The sequence below is a fragment of the Equus przewalskii genome, chromosome 10, assembly GCF_037783145.1.
Source record: "Equus przewalskii isolate Varuska chromosome 10, EquPr2, whole genome shotgun sequence".
Lineage (NCBI taxonomy): Eukaryota > Metazoa > Chordata > Mammalia > Perissodactyla > Equidae > Equus > Equus przewalskii.
The window spans coordinates 30642537-30659705 of NC_091840.1; the positions used below are offsets into that span (position 1 = coordinate 30642537).

The 17169-nt window shown below is 41.4% G+C and overlaps 1 protein-coding gene across 2 annotated transcripts in view; it reads left to right on the forward strand.

The window, feature by feature from the left end:
• ANKFN1 (ankyrin repeat and fibronectin type III domain containing 1) overlaps positions 1-17169 on the forward strand; it is a 371664-nt gene that overhangs the window by 42026 nt on the left and 312469 nt on the right. Inside the window, exon 1 of one of the 2 annotated variants that reach the window (XM_070560770.1) lies at positions 3041-3125. The exons of the other annotated variant lie outside the window; for it this stretch is intronic. The gene's annotated coding sequence lies outside the window, so the exon portion shown is untranslated. Of the gene's footprint in view, positions 1-3040; positions 3126-17169 lie in introns of those variants that run through there. 2 annotated transcript variants of the gene reach the window in all.

Genomic DNA, 17169 nt, shown 5'->3' on the forward strand with positions numbered 1-17169 from the left:
CTGTCTCTGGATTTTGGTAAGAAGCCAATAGAAAAGTCAAGGGAGAATCCTGGAGAATGTGTAAAGTGAAATATAAATGTTGGTTACGTCTTAGTATAACAATGATGACTATTGGGGGCCTACCTGGTAACTGAAGCTCCTCTGAATAGCTTTCTCTGACTTTCCCACCCACCCTCAAATAGACTTGACTACAATTGGATTCCCATAGCACTTTGATGACATGCTTACAACACTGACTTGTCCTGAATGGCAACTAGGGCTTCTTTTCTTTTAACTCTTTTCTCATACCATTTCTTTACCAAAAACTTCATTTATTTAATAAATGCTTATTTCAGACTTACTACATGCCAACCACTGCAAATATTAGTTAAATTCCCCTGACAACCCTATGAGAATAGTAATGTTATTACTCCATCTAATTTTACAAATGAGGACACTGAGTCACGGAGCGGTTAAGTAACTTAATAACCCAGCTAGTATAGGGCAGAACTGGCATTTGAACCCAAAACTCTGGAGTCCTGGCAAATAAACAATACTTAACAATCCAAATTTTTCTGGAGGTCATGAGAATCTCCAAGGCACTAGAATTAGGACTAGGGAAAGGTTCATGTATGTGCATGTACAAGGAAGTATGGGAAACAAAATAAATATATTAAAATTTAGACATTATGTTCCTCTATAAGTTAAACCTGTTTCTCAACATCTTTCTGAGTTACCTTGGCAAACATCTATCAAGGAGCCGGCCCCGTGGCCAAGTGGTTAATTTCACGTGCTCTGCTTCAGCAGCCCAGGGTTTTGCTGTTTCAGATTCTGAGTGCGGACCTAGCACTGCTTGTTAAGCCATGCTGTGACAACATCCCAAATGCAGAACTAGAAGGACCTACAACTAGAATATACAACTATGTACTGGGATGCTTTGGGGAGAAGAAAGAAAAAAGACTGGCAACAGATGTTAGCTCAGGGCCAATCAAAAAAAAAAAGAAAAAACGAAAACAACAGCTAAACAGCTTTCAGAAAAACAGGAGCAATTTTGTGGGCCACTTGCTTCCCTTAGGAAGGGTTCAGTGGCTCTTGGTTAAGATCCCATTTTCCCCTGGGGTCTGTGAACAGGATCCTTAATGACTAATATTTAGTTAATCATTAATAGAGTGGTTAATATACAGGCTTTGGAGCCCAAATGATTTGGGTAAAAGTCCCAGCTCTGCCTAACTGTGTGGGCTTGTGCAACTTATTTGGCATCTCTAAGTCTCAGATTCCCAATTTATAAAACGGTAGTAATCATAGTATCTACCGCTATATAAGTCAGGATGGATGCTAGAGTCAGGATGGATGCTGGAGTAATAAGCATCTTGTGCACATCAGCGGCTCAACACAACAAAGGTTTGTTCTTCACTCAAGCTCATGTTCAATGTCAACCAACAGAGAGAACTTACTCATTGTGGTTATTCAGAAACACAGGTGACGGAGGCTCCATCTAGACTAACGTTTCTCCACCTCAGCACTATCGACCTTTGGGGCTGGGTAATTCTTTGTTGTGGGGGGCTGTCCTGTGCATTGTAGGATATTTAGCAGCATCCTTGTCCTCTACTCACTAGATGCCAGCGGCAACCCCCCACCCCCCACTGTAACAACCAAAACGATCTGCAGACATTTCCAAATGTTCCCTGTGGGGCAAAATTACCCCAGGATGAAAATCTAGATCTAGAAATGCACTTCCAGAATTACAACGGCAGAAAAAAAGGAAAGGTTGAGCTAGAACACTGGTAATTAAGTGCTTCTATGTGAAAATGACATACTCACTTTCTTTCAAGTTTGATTGACTGCAGCTGGTTGCGTGGCCATACCTAACTTTGAGAATGTGGGAAGCACAATTCTACCATGTCGGTCTCACCCCTAGGAGGGGAGAGACCTGGAATATCTGGGAACAGTCCTAATAAAGAACCACCTACGGTTGTTGAGAGGGTTAAATGAAATAATGCATGTGAAGTGTTTAACATAGTACCTGACTAATAAGAAGTGTTCACTACTAGGAGGCTGTTAATATTAGAATATAATTGCAAGACCACCTGCCCTGGGGAGAAGGAAGAGTTATATGTCAAAATGGCTCCACCAATAGCCCCTTGATAGGAATATAGAATTTCCACCTCATTTGTGTGAACTTTCCTTTATCTAAAGGCCTATAGAAGTTAGTTTGTGGTGCTTGTTTGAAAAGAATGCTCTTACTAACAAGATTGTTGGCCAATTGAAATTTCTTGTTGTTTAAAGAAAATCCCTGGATGACCCCTGCCTAGCACTCCAACCTCAGATTAAACTAGTCTGCCCCTTACTCTCATATTCTAATCACTAGGGCCTTCTTCCCTAAATATCCCACACCATCTTTTCTACCCCAGGATCTTTGCACATGCTATTCCCTCTGTCTAGAATGCTCCCTTCCCATTCATCTAGCTAATTCTTACCAACTTCTTCACTTTCCAGGGAAGCCTTCTTGACTTCTCAGGCTAGGTATTTCCTCCTCTGCCCTTATTTTAGTAAATGCTTATGCCCCTGAGGTCTTTCGTTCATCGCACATCACAATTTGTGATTATATATTTACTTGTGGGATTAGTTGATTAATGTCTGTCTCCTCTACTGGTTTGCAAATTCAGTCATGACTTTCTCTCTTTTTCTCACCTTATAATCCCTGGGTCTAGTGCCTGGTATAGCAAAGGCACTCAATAAATATATGTAGAATGAATGAATCAATGAATTCCAAGACTAAAAACTGGGTCTACTGATACTTGCTTTGAACTCTTTCCTTCAAATCACGCTGCAGGCAATGAAGTACTGGCCCCAATGTATTCCCCAGGAAAGGAAAGGGGGAAAAAATTCCCAAGCTAAAATGTCAGATTCCTCAGCTCCTGTCAGGACACTCCTAGCAGAAGGTATGTCACCTGTACACACAGTGACTGAGTGCCTCACCCCTGCCTGCTACCACAGCCGTGTTTGCAAGGGAAGCAGAGAGCTCCCAGTTCCTGGTTGGGAACCATGGTGAAGAGCCTAAACAGAGCTGGGCAGTCTCAAGCTGGAGCCTTGGGAACAGCCTGCAGGCCTTGGGATGCCGCCTGGTCACCCCCGAGCTTCTGGTGGTGAGTCTGCCTTTCTTCCTCAGGATTTGGGGTTAGCTCTTGGTCTCATTTGTCTGGACCCACTCCCCCTGCCCCTTGGCAGCCTGGCCACTGGCCTTTTGAACTTGAATGGGAATCCATTTTCTTCCTCCCTTTGCCTGGGAGAGAATCCAAGTCTCTGTGCTCCTGGCTCATTGCCCATTCCCACCCCGTGGTCTCCACCTCCCAGGGGTTTCTCTCTGGTTAACTGGATCTTGGTTGACAAAGAATCTGGTGAGCTGCTCCCTGCAGTCTCTGCCAGACACGTATCCATCAGACCTGCTCACATGCCACTTAGTTGCGGCTCACAGCCTCTCCCTGTGTACCTGGGAGTCTCTTTCTCTCTTTGAAATAGGATCATATTGCTTTTTGCTGAGGCCATGCATGACACACCTCAACGTAATACAAGTAAATATTTAAACCAAGACTTTTCATCATTGGCAAAAAATATCTGTTGTCAAAAATCTGGATGGTTAGGAATAAATCCCTTGATACAAATGCACACAGGAGGAAAAATGAAACAGACAAGCAAACAGAAATAGATCGAGAGGAAAACCAGGAATCTGCCACCTCCACCAAATGGAGAAACACCCTCAGCTCTGCTCTGGGCGTGGTGACGGAGCCCGCTAAGCTTAAAAGATGGCAAAGCCCTGTCGTAACTCATTGACTTTATTCCATTAAATCTGAAGAGCGCTTGAAATCATTACGAGCAGAATGGCTGCTGCTGCAGTAGCATGGCCCACTGAACTAAGGAAAAAAATGATAATTGAGGGGAAGTCTATGGTCTGAATCAAGGGTATGGCGTCTGGACTATATATTTTGATGTAAGTGCATGGCAAAACCCTCAAGCGGCTAACTACAGATAAAATCGTCTTTGCCACATAGATTAAACTCGTTCATGCAGGGTTTACTTACAAAAAATTGTTATAGTGTTATATAAATTATCCAGACATTTAGGGCAATCGCTAATACAATGCAGGCTAGCGTCTTTTATTACAGCAAGAAGTCAGTTTTACGGATCCAGAAAAGAGTTATGCGTTGTATAATTCTATGGCTTGTTCGTGGGCTAAAGAACATTGTGAGCTCATTCCTGAGGGAGCTGACTTCCTAAAGACAGCTTTCCTCCAGAATGGTGAAGACAGGAGTTTAACTGTGGTTACCACTTTAATCTGATTTACTGTTTATGTGAGTCATTAATATGAGAAGCTAGTCTGGTTTCTACGAAAACCAATTTTCTACAGCCTCTGGTCCTTTCTTTTTTCTCCCATTTTCATTATTTTTAATTACTAGAGGAATACATGATTGTAAAATAGCCAACAGAACAAATGTATACAGAGTAAAAAGCGAAATTCTCTTTTTAATTCATACTCCCAAGCCAAATCCGTTCCCGTCCCCTTTCCAGAAATAACCACCAATACCTGGTGAATATCCTGCAGATAACTTTTTTCTACAAACGTACAGGAAAATACACAGACACAGATCATATAAAAAAATAAGTGCACATAACAACATTGGGGTTATTTTAAATTTGTAAATAGAATCACCCTATATATTTTGGTCTGCAACTAGCTTTTTTCACTTAATACGTCATGGAGCTCTTTCTATGCCAGTATGTATAGATACACCTAATTCTTCTGAACTATTGCATAGTTTTCCATTCTATAATTACTGTAGCTTATTTCCTTTTTGTCCTATTGCTACAGTTTAGATTGTCCCCATTTCTTCACTATTACAAACATGTGTCAGATGTATACAAACATAAACACAAATATGTGTGTGGGGTATGTGAATGAAATATACACATGTATGCATTTCTGTAGGATGAACTCCCCTAAAAGGATTAACTGAGCTAAAGTCTACGTGAAATTTAAACTTTGATACTATCAAAGTTTACCTTTGTCACCTAGCCCTCAGAAAATGCTATGCTAGTTACACCAAGTGGTGGTGTGTGTGATGGTGCCCTCTTCGCCACGCCTTCACCACCACTGGATGTTATCCATCAGCTCATTTGAATCATGCTGTGATTCACTTGCTTTTCCCTGGTTGGGAGTGGGGTGGATATAACCTTATCTTTAGGCATTTTGCATAATGAACCTTCAGTCTAAGCCAAGTACATAAGTAAGAACTGTGCCAAACCCTCACAACAAAACAAAATGAGGTAGTTTAAGCCCAGAACTGCATACACAATGAAAAGGAGCCCCAGGTTGGCTTCTTTAATGAGGCAGTGCTAATTTTGTTAAAGATTAATTTTAATTAATTTTGTTAAAAGATAGCAAGATAAAAACATGGAAAGGGCTGTTTTTAGCTTGGCATATACCGTGTAGGAATCAAGCTGGTGGAGCCAGGCTGCACAAGCTGCGAGTGCATGCACAGATATGTACTGTGGGACCTGGACAAGTTACACGGCCTCCATGTGTCTCAACATTCTCATCTGCAAAATGGGAACCTTAATGTTACCCTCCTCATAGAACTGTTGTAATGAGGCAGTACACATCTAATCTTTGGCACAATGCCTAGAAAATAAATGTTGGGCTCTAGAAATGTTAGCCAAAATAATAGTAATGACAATAGTTATTATTATCATAAGTTAAAGAGAGACAATCACATACCCACAGGGAGGAACAGTCTCTGAGTAGTGACTAAGCGGCACTCGAGCGGGTCAGATGGATACAGGCCTAGGAGAGATGTGGATGGGAAGCCCACTGACCCTTTGTAGAGCTGGATCCAGCTAACCAGAGAGAAATGATGAATTATTTCCTAATGACAGACTAACTGGCTATCAGAACAGGAAGAGGTCTTAGAAGCTATGGAGTACCAAAATCTCATTGTATTGATGAGAAACAAGAGACCCAGAAAGAAGTGACCTTACCTAAGGTCACACAGCTGCCCAAGCAACAGAGTCGAACCCAGGACCTGCACCTCCAATTGCAAATCCACGTTGCCTCCATATTCATATTTTCTACATTATTCTCCACCATTTAGTTCAATCAAGAAAAATACGGTGAGGAACGGGTCTGCAGAAAGATCTCTTTATTTATTGTTTCTGACTTTGGATGACAACTCAGAAAAAATAACCAAATTAAAAACTCCTGCACATTAGTAAAAAAAAACCTCCTGCTCAAAGAAAAATATAGGCAAAAGAAAAGACCAGGTAATTTACAGAAAAGGAAGTACAAACGGCCAACACACGTGAAAAGATGCTCAACTTGGATAGTAATAGGGGGAATACCACTTAAAATAGCATTCATTCATTTATTCAGCCAACAAGAATTTTTGAGAGACTACTGTGGGCCAAAGGTGGTTCATTTTTCATCTACCAGATTGGCAAGAATTTAACAGCATGATAATACCAAGTGTTGGTGAGGATGTAAGGAAACTGGTTCTCATGTATCGTGTGACGGGTGAGGGAATTAATACACACATTTGGAAAGCCATTTGAATAGCTCTTGGGAGACTAATGCCCCCTCCCCAAAGATGTCCATGTCCTAATCCCCAGAGCCTGTGAATATGTTATGTTCCATGGCAAGGAGGAATTAATTTTGCAGATAGAATAGGATTGCTAATCAACCGATCTTAATATAGGAAGATTAGCCTGGATTATCCAGGTGGAGTCAATGTAATCTCAAGGGTCCTTAAAAGCTGAAGAGGGAGGCAGAAGAATCAGTTAGGGAAGAAAAAACGACAGAAGCAAGGTCAGAGTGATATGAGGACTCAACTTGCCATTGCTGGTTTTGGAGATGGAGGAAGGGGGTTGCAAGCCAAGGATTTTGGGCAGCCTCTAGAAGCTGGAAAAGGCGAGGATACAGACTTTCTTCTAGAATCCTAAGAAAGGATGGCAGTCCTAGCAACGCGTTGATTTTTACGCCTGTGAGACCCACGTCAGACTTAAAGCTTACAGAACTCTGAGATGGTAAGTTTGAGATAGCAAGTTCTGGTAATTTGTTACAGCAGCAATAGGAAAGCTCTATTAAAATTTAAAACATGGTGCTTTTTGACTCATCAATTCCTCTTCTTGTTATTACTTCAGAGAGTCACTAGCATGTATGTACAAGGAGCCACAGACAAGGGTGTCTCCTGGAGCCTTGCTGGTAGCGATGAACAATTGCAGGCGCTGGAGCATGTTATCTGTAAAATGGGACAGGAAGCAGAAGTTAAAGAGAATGTGGCAGATCTGTAAGTACTGACGTGCCAAGTTCTCTAAGACAAAGGGTGAGAAAAAGTAAGTTGCACTCTTATAGAACACACATATATATTTTTAACAGTCCATGTATGTGACCTGAAGGACGTATGCCAAACAAAACAGTTTAACCACTGGGGAGACAATTGAGTTTGAGAAGCTTATTTCTCATTTAATTTTAAAATAAAATTTAATTGAAAAATAACGAGAGGTCATCTAAAGGCTTGTTCCTCCCAAGTCACATACACCCCTCCTTTGGTTTGGGCCACTTTATAGAGAAAGGACTTAGTAATAAAATTCAAAGACCCTTTGCCTGGGAAGTAAATGCTCCAGCAAATGACAGCAAAGAATAATTCTTGAAAATCTGAATTGCCATTGGGAGTAGAAGTCACGGACTCCAAATTTTCTTAGCTCTGGTAAGGAGGGGCCTGATTCTTTGGTCATTCTAAGTCATGGAATAGTCTTGGGCTCCTGGACAGCAAGGCTGGAGTCAGAAGTGCACAGTCTGACTCTCTACCAGCTTCCTTAACTAACCAGTCTGTTGTATTTTTGAGGCCAAGGTTGAAAGTTCAATCTCCCAAACAGGTATTACCTAACTACTCTGTTGATAGCACACTGGGCTGGCCCATATGAGGAATGGAAATGTTCTGAAACTCAGTTCAAACATCATCTCCTCTCTGAAGCCTTTCTTGACATTCCCCAGCTCCCTTCCCAGGTAGAACTTACTACTCCTTTTTTTTCAGCTTAATTAATCTTATATGTATTTGTATTGAATACTTGATTCTATTTATTGTTTTACATATATAGATATATATATATATCTCTATATATATCCGTATCTATCTATACATAGTTACAGATATATAATCTGTTCAACTAGACTGCAAGTCTCTTGAATTCAGGAATGGTGTCTTATTCTTTGTGGTATTTAGTGTCTGGCACATATTGGGTCTGTATTTAATGCTTATTGGATTAATGTGAACAAACACACATTTTTCATTCAAGAGATTTAAAACCTAAAGGAAGATGTGGATATGTTTTAAATTAATACAATCTATCACGCTTTTTAACTTAATATAATCTTGCCAATTAAGACAAAATAGATTGTATTAAGGTAAAAGGTTACCTTCTTATGGTTACCTTTCTGGGGGTTAGTGACTGGGAGGGAACATTAAGATGGCTTTTGGGATGCTAGTCATATTCTTTTTCTTGGATCTAGGTGCTAGTTATATAGGTGTGCTTACTTTGTGAAAATTCATCAGTTTTCTTTTTGTATGTTCTACTTAAATAAAAAGTTAAATATTTTTCAACTCCTCGAATGGGCTCATTTTGACCAGTCTATCTAAAATATCACCGTACCTTGCCTTATTTTCCTTATGTTTTTCTTTATGACACTTGTCACTCCATGACACATAAATTTGTGTCTTTGTAAACTCCCTAAGAACAGGACTTCTGCTGTCTTATTCACCACTTTGTCCCCTGGGCCTCGAGGAGGGCCTGGCACTAGTCGGTTTTGCTCTCAATGACTATTTGTTGGATTTTAAATGAACGAATGTGCTCACAAGGAATGGAGTGATTGGCTTTCTTTCAGTAACATCACAAGGGGTGCCTGATTTTAGCTGCGTCATTATGGGACTATTCTTATCTAATGGAAGAGAGAGAGAAGGAGGTAGATTGTGAGCTCACAGGAGTCATCAGCAGACTGCAAAAGTATTAGTGCCATGACCTTACGTTTTCCCTCAAAATGGGGCAGGCCAGAAAGGATATCCAAGGCATTTGCAAAATCTAGCTATTTTCTAGAGAAGTTCTTGCTAAGCTGGAAGTTTGCCGAGAGAAGGTTTCAAATGGAGATTTATTTTAACAAATTAGAAAGACTCTCTATTCTTCTCTGTGATCTAATTATCACACCAGAGATAGCCAAGATGGGAAGTGGAACAGGAATAGTCCCAAGACAAATGGTGTCGCAGACAGCAGTTTTCTCTGATTCTCCTCTCATCTTACAGTCCTTTAACTTTCTCTTTTTTTGAAATATGTTTCACACACCATATAATTCAGCCTTCTAAAGGGTAGTATCCAATGGTTTTTAGTATATTCACAAAGTTGTGCAACCATCACCACAGTCGATTTTAGAACATTTCTTCACCCTAAAAGAAACCTTGTACATATTTGCAGTCACTTTCCATTTCCCTCCACCCCCACGCCAGCTCTAGCAACCTGCCTAATCTACTTTCTGTCTCTATAGATTTGCCTATTCTGCACATTTCCTATAAGTGGAATCATACAATATGTGGTCTTTTGTGACTGGCTTCTTTCATTTAGCAATGTTTTCAAGGTTCATTCATGTCATTGCATGTTTCAGCGCTTTTTATTGTTGAATAATATTCCATTGTATGGATATATCACATTTTTTAATCCATCTATCAATTGATGGACATCTGAATTATTTCCACTTTTTGACTATTATAAATAATGCTATGATGAACATTCAAGTACAAGTTTTTGTGAGACTATATGTTTTCATTTCTCTTGGATATATACTTAGGAATGGAATTGCTGGATCATATGGTAACTCTATGTTTAACCCTTTGAGGAACTATTTGCCAAATTGCTTTCCAAAGTGCCCACACTGATTTATATTCCCACCAAAAATGTATGAGGGTTTCCATTTTTCCACAAACTTTTATTTTCAAATATATTTTGTATTCCCTGTTTTGCATGGAATTATCATTATAAAATCAAACAGATGCATTTATACCTTAGAATTTGTGACAATACATTTACTTATGTCCCTTATCAGTATTCATACTATTGCTGCTGATGCTATCGCTACTGATGTTAGTGCTGTGGAGTGGATTCCAACTCCTAGTGACCCTGTGCACAGCCTAGCGGAACCCTGCCTGGTCTTTCGGCACCATCCTCTTACCTTCCAGCACTATATCAGACAATGCTCCATTGCTATTCACAGGATTTTCATGGCCAATGTTTTCAGAAGTGGGTGGCCAGGTCCTTCTTCCTAGTCTGGCTTAGTCTGGATGCTCCCCTGAAACATGGCCATCCTGGGTGACCCTGTGGTATTTGAAATACCAGCGGCATAGCTTTCAGCATCAGTAATTCACAGCCACCAGAATATGACAACTGATAGATGGGTAGTGTGGTTCCCTGAGCAGGAAAGAACCTGGGCCATGGCGGCTAGAGCGCTGAATCTTAACCACTAGACCACCAGGGCTGGTTCACTGGTGATTATAGCTAGCACTTGTTGAGGACTAACAATGTGCCAGATGCTGTCAAGTGTTTTACATGTATTAATATACATTTAATCCTTCCAGCAACCTTCTGAGATGAGTAGCCCAGCTGAGAAATAATGGTAGATTGTACTGGAAGAGCAGTAGTAGAAATGGTAAGACACCTTATTGATTAACTTAATACAGAAAGTGATGCAGGTAAAGGTTTCAAGCCATGGCAACTGTAGAACAATTGTGCATGTCCTGAGATAAGGAACCTGGAGGTTTGGGGAGGTGGAAGAGGTAGGTGTAAGACAGAAAAAGGTGATTTCAATTTTGAACATGTTGATGCACAGGGATCTGTAAGGCATGGAAAAAACAGGTGGATATATGAATCTGGAGTTCAGAAGAGAGATCTGAACTAAAGATCTACATTTAGGAGTCACATAGATCATAATCGAAATTGTGGACACAATTACCTTGGGGAAGAGTGAAAAAGCAATGTGAGAAGAACTTCTAGGACTGGACCTTGAGGAACTTTGACATTTAAAGGTAAGATAAAGAGAGAGGAGATGGCAACGAAGCAGCCGAGTCAGTAAGAAGAATATCAAGAGTTTGTAAAGTTCCGAAGCCAAAAGAGAAGTGCATTTCAAGGAAAGGAGCTGTCAACAGTTCTGAATGCCACTCACAGGTCAAGGAGGGTGAAGGGGCTTTGCATTGAGAGTCTTGGGTAGTCATTGGTAACCTTCCAGAAAGCTCTGTGGTGCCATGGTATGGGGGAGTACACCAGTCTGGTAGAAAATGATTGAATGGAGGCAGAAAGGTTATGACTCTTTTCAGAAGCTTGGTAGAGAAGAATCCAGAGTAGGGCAGTAGCAAGCAGGGAAAGGACGTGTTTGACATGTTTTGTTTTGTCTTTGATAGAAAAAGCTAAAACATATTTAAGTGCTGTTGGTATGACTTCAGTAAAACACAAGAGTAATGACTTATGCTCTAAGGTTAGCATACTTTAATAATTTTGCCAGCACCCTTTGTGCATAGATTTGAGCAAATGTTGAAAGTTTTGCTAAGCAAGGAGTAACAGAAAAGTATGAAGTACATCCTGGACCTGTCACTTACAGATCAAGTTGTTTAATTGCTTTAAGCTTTGGTTTCCTCATCTTACTTTTCAGGATTGTTGCAAAGATGAGAAGTAACATATCAAAAGACATCATCATCGCACTTGGCTCTTGGCCCCAAATAAATAACACTCATTATTTCATTCCACACAGCTGTACAATTTGTATTAGTCAAATCCTTCTTTCTTATGTTTTCACTGCTGGCAAGGATGTTGTATCCATTAATTTAGGCTTCAAATAGCTACGTAGGTTTCCTGTCCCTAAGCCTAATTCTCAAATGATGCTGCATTCTTCCATCATCATAGGTATTTATTCTTTCAACACAGGTTTACCATCTCTATCACATTACTCAGCCATATTTTTAATCACCTAATGTTGTCATCATTGTCATTACCATTCCACAAAAAGGAGTTCCTTAGCGTCAACCTGCCCTTCATAGTTGGGCTTGCACTGCTTGACTTAATCTATTTCTACATCTCATTCCACTGTGCTCTTCCACAAACCAAATTTTCTCATCCTCTCATCACTTTTTGGACTTGACTCATGGCATTTTTTCCCTGGTGTGAACTTGATTCCTATCAGAATGCTTCTAATGGCCCTTGTCAATCTTGGGATATGCCATTCCCAATTGAACCCAGCCCTTAGAACCCTCCTACCTCAGGAAATATTCCCACCTGGTTACCCCAGCCCTGTCAGGTAACACTTGGACTAGCATGAAAATAGAAGGAAATCAGAAGGCTAATTGATAAAATGAACAATTTATCCTGATATAGAACTTCCTAGAATGTACTACTTATTTCACAATTCCAACTGTCTTCCTGACACCTCCAAAGAGGATTGCACCATCACATTGATTAAAGAGGTTTGCGTACTAACTTGTCATTAGCAGGTTCCATTTCTTGAATATCCTGTCCCTCTCAGGATGCTGTTTATTCTTCCAGTCCCCTACACTCAAAATCATAGTATTTTCTTTATTCCTGCCTCCCTTACCCCCTCCTACTCCCTCTACTCTCATCCTTTTAGTCATCCATCCACACTTATTCCAACTCTTTAATGCTTTTGAATTTATCTCTTTCTTTCCCATTCCCCTGAAATTTTAACCTTTATCCCTGCCCCTCTGTTTCCTTTGCCATAGCACTTAGTGATTCTTATTCTTAGAACTGCACTTTGACCACATCCCTACCCAGCTAAAAATCTCTATGATTCCACATTACTTGCAAAATAGTATCCAGACCCCCACCTCCTCCCCACCCTTTCACCTTTTTCGGTTTCTCCCTAGTTCCTTTAAGAAGATCTTATTCTGAACAGTGTGTTCTACCCACTTTTCCCCGAAGTCCCCCTGGGGATGTTCTTTCTTTTTCTGGCTTGCTCATATAGTTTCACCCACCTATAATCATTTTCCTCTGCTTCTCCTCAAGACTCTCAAGTTGAACATTCTCCAGAGAATCAGCACCCTAGCTGTTAATGATCTCTACTCCTATGAGCTGAGAGCACTCAGTAGCTTAATCTTGAACTGGACATTAGTCATGTAATGTCTTGTGTTTGGCTGTCTTTAGTTTCTTGGAATTTTATATGAGAGAAGCCTCTTAAAGGTGACATTATCTGTAGCTATATTGCTAGAGGAAAAGTATCCATTATAAGGAAAAGGGGGTTTCTGTTTCATTCTGAGTGGTTCAGCCTCCACCAGGAATGTCACATGTTCCTGTGGGATTAGCCAAATGGAACACATTCAGAGGGAGAGTGCCAGGAAAAAAAAGGAACCTGAGAATGGGAATATTCAGGGTTAGTAGATTGGACAGTTGTCTCCAAACACTTATAGAAAGGTACTTATGTTCAGTCCATTTGGCCCAGAGAGTAAAGGAAACGTTCACAGAGTGATATGAAAATATTAGCAACAGTCCAGCACGAGCAAGAACCAGTCAGAAGGAATATTGGCATAGAGCCCTAGAGGACCTCCTTGCATCAAGCCTTTGGTTTCTGGATCATAGGAAAGTTAAGGAGGATCACTGGGAAGGTGCCGGGATATGGGGGCAGTAGAGGACTCTGGAGCAGGTGAATTGGGCAGTGGTTTTCTATTACTGGTACAGAAGTTCTTCAACAACTGTCACAGCCTTACTGGGACCGATCAGTCGAAGATCAGGCTTGGCCATTTAATAGACTGGCTTTCTGTAATTTGGCATAGAAGGAATCTACCAGTAGGAGAATTGGTTATTCTGAGTACTGGCTTTCTGAGAACTGGCCAGCTTTCAGAAATAACACCAACGTGAGGAAGTTATAGGGAGACAGATTTCCAGTAAAATATAACCTTAATATGATTATGAGCTATCTCTTGAGGTAGTGGGAGTCCTGTCTTTAGAGATGTGTCAACTTCTGATAGGCTATTATTTTCTGACAGAAAATAATATTGGCATGGAAGACCTCGATGGTTCTTCCAATCTTGAAAGTTTGTAATTTTACTACAGTCTAATTTCTTCATTTTATAGATGAGGAAACTAAAACTCAAGGAGGAAACATGAGTGGTATCTGCTTTATTATTGCCATTTTACTTCTGCATCATGGATTTGTTTTTCCTATGTGTATTTACTGTTGTCCCCAGGGGTAGTCTGCTTCTTCTACCCACTTCAATGACTAGAAGCATACAGTGCACACAACAGGGTTCAATAAACACATGATGTGTGGATGGATATATTGCTCATCCTCTATCCACACCTCAAACTCAGGATCTCAGAGAGAAAAGGTAATTCATTCTCACTCTTTCTCCTGCTTCAGACCATTGGAACTCACCACTGCTTCTTCCGTCCTTGACCAAATGCTAACAGAGGTGCTAATGAGGCCCTCTGGCCATCAGAAAGAAAGAGAAAGAAAATCAAATAGTCTAATTAATCCACAAATTATAGTCACTGACAAAAGTGGTCATATTTCCTATAGAAAGCCAGATGGGGACTAATGGGCACTGAAGCATTGGTCTTGGCTCCTTTGGGTGTGTAGCTTGGAGGTTACCTGTTGTTTTTTCAGGGATTATGAGGCACCACTTGGCTTCCATTTGGGTGGAGCTCACCAGAACTCTGTGCCAAGTCTGAGCTGTCTGTTTGCTTATTAAATGGGAAAAGGAGGGCAGAGAGTAACCTCTTTGTATAAGGTGAGCCTAATATTAATAGCAAACATTTATTGAGTACTCATTATGTGCCAGAACTATACTAAGCGTTTTCCTTGGATGATATCATTGAATCCTGTGCAATTATTTCCCCACTTTATACACAGGGAAACTGAGGCTTGAGTAGGATAGGTAACTTACTCAAGGTCACACAATAAGTGGCTAAATATGTAATCCGAGGCAGTTTAGCTACTACTAAATTCACCAGTCGCATTCTGTAGCCTATGGTTAACTCTTCCTACCTACACCGTGTGGTCTACGGTGGCTGCATCTTCAATCAATGAACTCTGGGAATGCAGCACAGCTCCTTCCTTGAGCACCTCAGGAGTGCTAACCCTACACAAAATGGGATTTTAATGGATTGATTTGAGAATGATTGAGGGGTGGGGAGGTGGTGGGCCAGAGCAGAAAGGGAGGGAGTGTGCTCAGTGATCTGTATTCTGCTGGTTTAGAGCAGAGCCTCTCCCAGGTTTCCCAACAGGACACAGAGGATTTTCACTATAGCTGGGAGTGTGGGCCTTTATCCAGTGAGAATCAGGACAGCCGTGTTTAATAGCTACCAGTATGCTGAGTGGAAAGCAAATTTTAAAGTGTGAAATTGCAAGGTGTGCTAGGTTGGAAACCAAAGGAATGAGGCAAGAAGCTAGGAGTAATTAGGCATAAAGAGAGAGACCTTGCTGCTCCTGGATTAACAAATTCAAGTTTGGCTTTTCCAGAAAGCCCAGTGTGCAGTGTGTGTGTGAGTGTGTGCATGTTGCATAGAGTACTGTGCAAGTTACTGCAAGTCCATGAGAATTCACAAGAGGCATTTCCTGGCAGGCAAGCCTACTCAGACCTTGAACCATTAAGAATGCCTTTGAAAGCATCTCTTCTGCTCTGCATCTAGTCTGGAATTAGTCGTGCCTGCCGACCAGTAGGCCAGGGGTCCAGAGGACAATGAAAACAACAGCAGGTGCACCTACTTTGAGCACCTACTTTAGTCATACGCTATCTCAGCCCAGTGTTTAACAAACTCTAAGGTGTGTGTGAATCACCTGGGGGTCTAGTTAAAATTCAGATTCTGTTTCAGCAGGTCTGGAGTGGGACCTGAGACTCTAGTTCTAACAGGTTCCCAGGTGGTGCCAATACTGCTGGTCTGTGAAACACACTCTAGACCCTTCATATAATTCTCTCTTTTCATCCTAATATAATCTGTATGAATTGCTCCATCTGACAAATGAAAGCACTGAGGGTGAGATACTGGATGATTTGCTCAGTCACAGAGCTAATGAACTCAGTCTGATGACTCTGAAATCCATGCTTCTTCTATAGTCCCACATGCACATTTAAGCTTCCCCAAGACTCAATATGGCAGCCCACAAATATGGCCCCCGGCATTGGGGCACAGTAGAGGTCCAAACATCCTTGCCCTTGAGGAACTGGTTTACTCAGCCCACTGTCTTCCAAGGTTCCTGGGGCTAGTGCCTTCTGGGACTGGAGTTTTAAACCCCCCCCCCAACCCTCTTGTCCAGGGCAGCTGGACCAACTCCTGACCCAGGGCAGAGCCCACCTTCTATTGTTCCAATCAAAGGCTCAAGGAAAAATCCCTTTACTTCTGCTGGACTAGCTGCTCAAGAATATGCACTCACCTTGCCCCTTGGATTGGACTACATAGATTAGAACACCACCTGGAATGTTCTCGAGTACCAAGCCCTCCTTTGGCATTAACGGTTTGCCCTTACCAGTCCTATTCTCAAGGGGCCATCCTTTTCTCCCCCTCTTGTCAGTCTTCCTGGCCTTTACCCCATGCTTCTCTCGATTCCCTTCCCTGGGCTGGCTATGACCTCTTAACATGCCTAATGGCAAGGTGGGGCAGTTACTGAAATGGCCTCTGGTTTCCTGGGCTGACATTCTGGTTGGAGTGGGAGACGCAAATAGCCAGACAATTGTCTCTCCTCCTTTGCCCTTCCATATCTCTTTCCTTAGCTTTAAATACTCGAAGCCTGAAGGATCCACTGCAAACACCATTTTTTCCATAAAGCCTTTTCGGATCACCTCAACTTACATTGACCTCTCCTTCCTCTATACCCCTCCCTACCTAACCACATCTTTGTGGCATATGTCTCATAGCATTTAACAATTTCAGCCTTGCACTATGGTCAACCTTGGCCACGGCTGCCCTTGTATCTTTCACTCCTTGGAAGGAGCTCTTATGTCTGGTCCATCGTTGTATCTCCCGCAAAGTGCATTGCACATCGTATGTGCTTAATAAATGCCTATTAACTGAATGACATTATTTCAAGTCAGACTAATAAACAGCACAATACAGGAGTGAAGAGCTAAGAGGCAGAAGAACAACTGAATATAAAGGAGGCTG